This window comes from Puma concolor, chromosome A3 (assembly GCF_028749965.1).
Source record: "Puma concolor isolate L17-30 chromosome A3, mPumCon1.1.hap2, whole genome shotgun sequence".
Classification (NCBI taxonomy): Eukaryota; Metazoa; Chordata; class Mammalia; order Carnivora; family Felidae; genus Puma; species Puma concolor.
Genome location: NC_141669.1, coordinates 29020636 through 29027432, shown reverse-complemented (window position 1 = coordinate 29027432; position 6797 = coordinate 29020636). Strand labels below are relative to the sequence as shown.

Below are 6797 nucleotides of genomic sequence, written 5' to 3'. Positions count from 1 at the left end.
TTAAATTTATTAAGACCACACAGTTCTCCAGTGGCAAAGGCAGAATTCAAACCCTGGTCTCTCTGACAAGAGCTTTCAATTGCTTTGCTATTTCATGTTTCATGCAAACACTCTCTGCATGTAAACACAGAATGTACGTAAAGTTGATCATGAAGTACATTTATTTTTGTTATTTTTGTGTGCTTCCCTATATATACATGGTTATTTCTATATAGATTAAAGCATTATTATATTAAATTAGGATAAAGATGATTAGAAAATAAATGTAATGTGAAGAAGAAATGTTTTTAAACATTTTAAACATCTAAAATGAAAGCAATTATAAGTTTTAGCAATAGTAGTGTAGGATAGAACTTGAATATGCTCAAACCTGCTTTTTTCCAATAAATCAGGCAGACTAGTCCAACAATTTGACCATCCTTCCTAACAGCTCATAAAAAATAATTATAGAGATTTAGCAACAATTTGACTATTTTAGACAAAGAAAGGCACTGCCAATATTTGCTGTCTTAATTGTTTCAAATATAAAGGAATGTAATGGATATAACAGTAATTTTAAAGGTAGCAAAGTAAATTATTTCAAAAATTATTGGTAATTATATCAGTATGGCAGACATGCTAATTTCTATTGAGCTATTTTTTTCAAATACGCTTTTTTTATTCTCCACTGTTTGTTCAAATTCTGAATGAGTTTTTTTCTCTTCCATATATAAGGACAGAATTTAATATTTTTCTTAATTTGTATAAAATGTTCCCAGCCAATCTAATTACTATACAGTTGCTATTAGATAACTTTAAAAACAATTCAATTTTTTCTCTTTAAAATTAATTTTATATTGTTTTTAAATATTATGTGCAAAAGTTAATATAAGTACTTACTTCTGTTACTTATCATGACTTCTTTCTTGTCTATACAAAAGACAGGGTTTGACTTTTCTTTAAAAGAGTATTTAATGACATAATTATGGATCCCAGTATTCCTCAAGGCATATCTACCCCATAGGAATTCTCAATTTTCAGTTTCTCAGATTTCTCCAAACATTTCAGCCTATTAAAATGATTCATTTTCTCACATTTTATATTCAATGTCCTTGATTTATCAATGCTCAATATCAAGGGATAGTATTGGAAAGTCTCTGTCCCCAAACTCCTCTTCTCTGCACTCAGAGGTCTCGGGGTGCCTTGTCATTTAGAATTCTCTTGAAATTGCTGAAAACAAAGCAGTTTTGTTAAGCACCAATATCCCTCCTTTTGTAACATGTTTAAAACGTAAGAAAAGGTGAGGCTAAAATCAGCAGAGGATTGAAGGCCCATGATGAAACAAGTCGTCCAGTGCATTTGAGTTAAATGTCTTAAAGCTAATGGAAGATATAGTAATCCCAGCCAAAACCTTACATATCAGGGCAAGGCAATGCATTTCTAGATGCCATTTCAGTAGATGCATGAATTTTGTTTCCATCTTGTAAGAATTCTTAATAGAGATATTTCATAAATGAGAAATCTAGGTATAGAAAATAGTAGTAAAATAAAGGACTTGCCACCGAAGAATTAGAGCTTTTTCCTCAATATGGTGGAAAAGATTAATGATAATGGGAGAAAATAGACATTAGACCTAGAGCCACTCTCCAGTTGGTGACATATTTAAAACTGAAGGAAATCCGGGCCTCTAATTGTAGTTGGAAGCATGTACTTTGATATAAAGACCTTAGACTGTAAAATCTGTCAAAAATGGGGTGTTTAAGAGAAGAGCAAAGGAGAGAGGATAGATGATGCTTTCAATTTTGGAAAGTTGCCTTCACAGTATCTGTGAAGAAATCCATCAAGGTACATGGTGAACAGTCTGGACCTCAGATGAAAATGTGCAGGTAAAGGTATAATTATGGAAATTTTCAGAACCTAGTAGTAGTTGAATCTATAGGTGAGGATGGCAGTACTCATAGTACATGGGGTAAACTAGAGGAGTACATCGAATACAGTAATTTATGAAATACTAGTATGCTAACGCAGACCAAGGGAAAAAAAACACAAAAGTTCACAGCATAAGATTTTATTAAATTTTGTTTCTTCATGGTATAAAAGGCAAATGTTAGTGTTATAAAAATTATAAAGGAAAAATATTATGACAAAATTAGAGATGTGGAGGACAAGTTAGTGGTGGGTAGGAGTTGGAGACAGAGAAACAGACTGGAGAAAGGTAGCTGTGGTTTTAACAGAGCAACTACAGTCCCATATCTCAACCCAAAGTGACGGTAGTATAACCTATTATGCACTCTGTAGGTTTCTGTATCCATCACCACAGTCATGCTTCAGAACAGGTGCATCACTGCAAGGTAACGGATTTCCTTCAGTAGATATTTGATGGACCAACCCCAAATATGAGCCCATACTCACTCAGACTAAGCAAAGACCTGGAGGAAACAATTCTGTCAATCTCAGCGAAGTTGAAAACGGTTCTTTGTCCCACAAAATTTTAGTTCACCCACTCTTCTTTGCTTCTACAGCTCTCTGATGTCTTCAAAACAGTATGGTTTTTGTTGCTTATTAAGGCATTTCTCCTTATCGCAAAAAAAAAAAAAAATGATGCTCTTCTATTGCTTATTACATATTTCCCTGACGTGGAAGTAGGAATTTTTCTCCTGTGAATGTAGCCATATTTTGCTAATAATAGTTAAGTTTAATAGATTTGTAAATTGAACATATGTGTACATGAAATCCATATATATTTATAGAATTATTTTTAAATGTTTATTTATTTTAAGAGAGAGCAAGCACGAAAAGGGGAGGGGCAGAGAGAGACGAGAGAGAGAATCCCAAGCAGACTCTGTACTGACAGACCTTGAACCTGTGAACTGTAAGAACATGATCTGAGCTGAAATCAAGAGTCAGATGCTTAACCAACTAAGCCACCCAAGTGCCCCAAGAAGAATATTTTTTAAGTTTATTTATTTATTTTAAGAGAGAAAGAGAGAGAGAGAGCGAGCACACATGGGAGGGGCTGAGAGAGAGGGAGAGACAGAATCCCAAGTAGGCTCTGCACTGTCAGCATGGAGCCCAATGCGGGGCTTGAACTCATGAATGTGAGATCAAGGCCTGAGCTGAAACCAAGAGTTGGATGCTTAACTGAATGAGCCACCCAGGCACCCCTAGAGAAGAATATTTAAAACAACTCTTACCTTATTTCTTAGATATATCAGAGATGGAGGTTAAGATTTTCACTTCAGCCTTACTTTAGAACTTCCTTTTCCCCATCAGATTAGATTGCCTTGGAACCTTGGAAAAAAATCAAATGATCCCATGAATGTAAGTCTATTTCAGGTTCCTATTTCTGTTGCATTGATACATGGCTGCACTTATTTCGTTACTACATGTCATAAATATTGCTGCCTATCGTAAGTCTTTAAATAAGATAATTAATGCCTCCAAATCTTTTTTTAATATTTAAGATCATATCGGCTTTCCTAGATTTCCTAGAAGCAGCTGGTCCATTTCTACCAAAAGCTCTGCAGAGACTTTGATTGTAATTAGTTTCCCTTAAATATCAATTTGAAGAGAAACAACTTCTTAACAATATAATTAGCATGACATGTATTCTTATGTTTAGGTTATCCTTAGTTTCTTAGTAAAGTTGATTAGTTTTTGTGTAGAGGTCTTACAAGTCTCTTGTTAAGTGCATGCCTAACTATTTTACATTTCTTTTAATGAGTTAATAAAATAAATTGTTTTCAAATGTCATTTTCCAATGGTTTGCCTCTTAAATATAAAAACACAGTTTTTTATATCATCCTTGTATGTGGCGACTTTGTAGTATTCATTTTAGGGTTTTTTAATGTTTATTAATTTATTTTGAGAGAAAGAGAGAGAGAGAGAGCATGAGAGGGGGAGGGACAGAGAGAGAGAGAGGGAGAGAGAGGATCCCAAGCAGGTTCTGTGCTGTCAATGCAGAGCTTAATGTGGGGATCAAACTCCTGAACTGTGAGATAATGACCTGAGCCAAAATCAAGTCAGATACTTAACCCATTGAGCCACCCAGGAGCCCCAAATTCATTTTAGTTTTAAAGTAGCTTTATTTTCATAGTTTTTAAAGTAATTTTCTATATAATTATATCATCTATGAAAAAAAAAAAAAGGTCCCCTGCTTGTTTTCCAAACTTAGTAAATTTTAGGACATTATCTTGACTTATTATACTGCTTAGGACCTACAAGACTATGTTTAATAAATTAGCGAGAGCAGATAATCTTCTCATCCTAAGATGTTGGGGAGAAAGCACACATTTTTTTTTACCATTAAGTGTAATGCAATCCGTAGGATTTTTGTGAATGTCCATTTGTTATACTAGGCATTTTTTTTTGTAATAAATAGGTATTGGATTTTGTCAAATTCTCTCTCAATATGTATTTATATTTGTTTTTCACCTTTATTCTGCTAATATGATACATTTCATTGATTGATTTTCTAATGTTAAACCAACTTTGCACCACCGGCACAAACTCACGTGATCACAATGTATTTTTTTATATACCGTTAGGTATTTATTTTGGGATACTTGCTTCTATGTTCATGAAGGATATGGGTGTTTCATTCTCTTTTCTTGCAATGACTTTATCAGGTTTATTATCAGCATTATACTACCTTCATTAAACTAGTCAAGCTGTGTTTCTTCCTGCCTAATTTTGAGAAAGTTAGTATGAGATATTATTTCTTCCTTACATATGTTATAGAAACTAACAATAAAAACCCCCTGGGCCTCTACCTTTGTGAGTAGGAAGGGCTTTGATTATGAATTACATTCAATATTAGATTTCCAAATATTCAGGTTTTTCTATTTACTATTGAATCAGGTTTGACCAGCTGTGTTCTCTGTGGGATTTACCTATTTCATCTATGTCAGGGTTTCTTAACTTCAGCACCATTAACGTTTTGACCTGGACAATTATTTGTTGTAGGGGACTGTTCTGTACATATAGAACATTTAGTGGCATCTCTGACCTCAACTACCAGATGTCATTAATACCATTGATTCTTTCCCATGTGACAACTAAATATGTCTCCAGAGACATTATCAAATGTGCCCTGGATGGCAATATTGTCCGTCCTTTAGAACCAATTGTCTAAGTAGTAAAATTTACAGCATAAAGTTCATGAGATTTCCTATTTATTATTTTGCTTTGCTTTAATAAGGATTTGTAGTGATATCCCTTTTTCAATTATAAAATTAGTAACTTAAAATATTTCTCTCACTTTTATTTTTTATTATTATTATTACCACTTTCTTTTTTTTTTTTTAACAGTCTTAAGGTCTTTTATTTTTTACACTTATCATGCCATGAATTCATAGGGAATGGGCTCCAGCAGCTCAGGCTCCTTTCCATTGGTTCTGACAAAGTGTGCTTCTCTGGGTGGGCCAGGCTGACACTTCAGCTGAACCCAAATACCTTTCTCTTTGGCTTCCTTTTTTTTCTGATCACTTTCCTTCACATGCTTCAGGAAGCTATCGTGCCTATTCAGGTGCTTAATCTGTTCAATATGTACATGATTTCTCTTGACAAGAATCTTGCCCTTAACTTGCTGGCTTACGACAATGCCAAGAGCATGCTGGGTAATACCATAGACTCTTCCAGTTTTGCCCTGGTTACATTCGTGGGGCTCTGCATTTTGAACAGTGTCCCTTCCTTTGATGTCTACAATATCATCTTTCTTGTTGATTCACACATATGTTTCCAAAGGAACAACTCCCTGTTTCCTAAAAGGTCTAGAGAACATATAGCAGGTGCCTCTTCTCTTTCCCTTTGTGTTGATCATTTTGGTGCCTTCCTGGAATATGGTGGTTGTGGCTGACAGGTTCTTTTCTTTCATTGATCTCTGCCCTTATTGTTTCTCTTGATATTTCTTTCTTCCTTCTTCTACAAACTTTTTTTTTATTAATTCTGTTTTTAAAATTTACTTTGAATCCCTCTGACTTTTTAGATGTGCGTTTTTTACTATAATAGTTCATGGAGGGTTGATAATACATATTAACTTTTCATGGTCTTCCTAGAATTAATATTTGGCTGTTTCATGCACAAAGAACTTTACAATGGTGCATTTATTTTTTTCTACTTTCTTTTTGCTATTGTTGTCATATAAATCTTGCAAATGCAATGGTATAATCTTTGCATTAAAAATCTACTTTTTAGGGGCACCTGGGTGGCTTGGTCGGTTGGGCGTCTGACTTCGGCTCAGGTCATGATCTCACGGTCCGTGAGTTCGAGCCCCGCGTCGGGCTCTGTGCTGACAGCTCAGAGCCTGGAGCCTGTTTCAGATTCTGTGTCTCCCTCTCTCTCTGCCCCTGCCCTGTTCATGCTCTGTCTCTCTCTGTCTCAAAAACAAATAAAAGTTAAAAAAATCTACTTTTTAAAGAAACTCGGAAAGTAGAATATGATTTTTTATATTTATTCACATATTTTTAATTACTAATTCTCTTCCATCTGAGTTTCCTCTGGTACCATTTCCTTTCATTCTGAATGTCTTCCTTCAGGACTTTTTTTTTAACTCGTCTGTTGTCTATATCTTAGATTTTATTTGCCTGATCACATCTGTATTTTAAATTTCTTGTCTTTTCTTTTTTTGCTAAATATAGAATTATGTATTGAGTATTTTTTCTTTATATCTTCAGTATGTCATTCCATTGTCTAAGAGTGATTGTTTCAAGAAGCCAGACATCATGCATACTTTTCTTGCCTTTTGTCTAAAGTATTTTTTTTCCAGCTGTGTTTACAATTTTCCTTTCATCCTCTGTTTCCAGCAGTTTGAATATGAG

At 34.4% G+C, this 6797-nt stretch overlaps 1 pseudogene; it reads right to left on the bottom strand.

The window, feature by feature from the left end:
• Positions 1 to 5284: 5284 nt before the first annotated feature.
• On the bottom strand, positions 5285 to 5800 carry LOC112864299 (large ribosomal subunit protein eL21 pseudogene; annotated as a pseudogene).
• Positions 5801 to 6797: the final 997 nt, after the last annotated feature.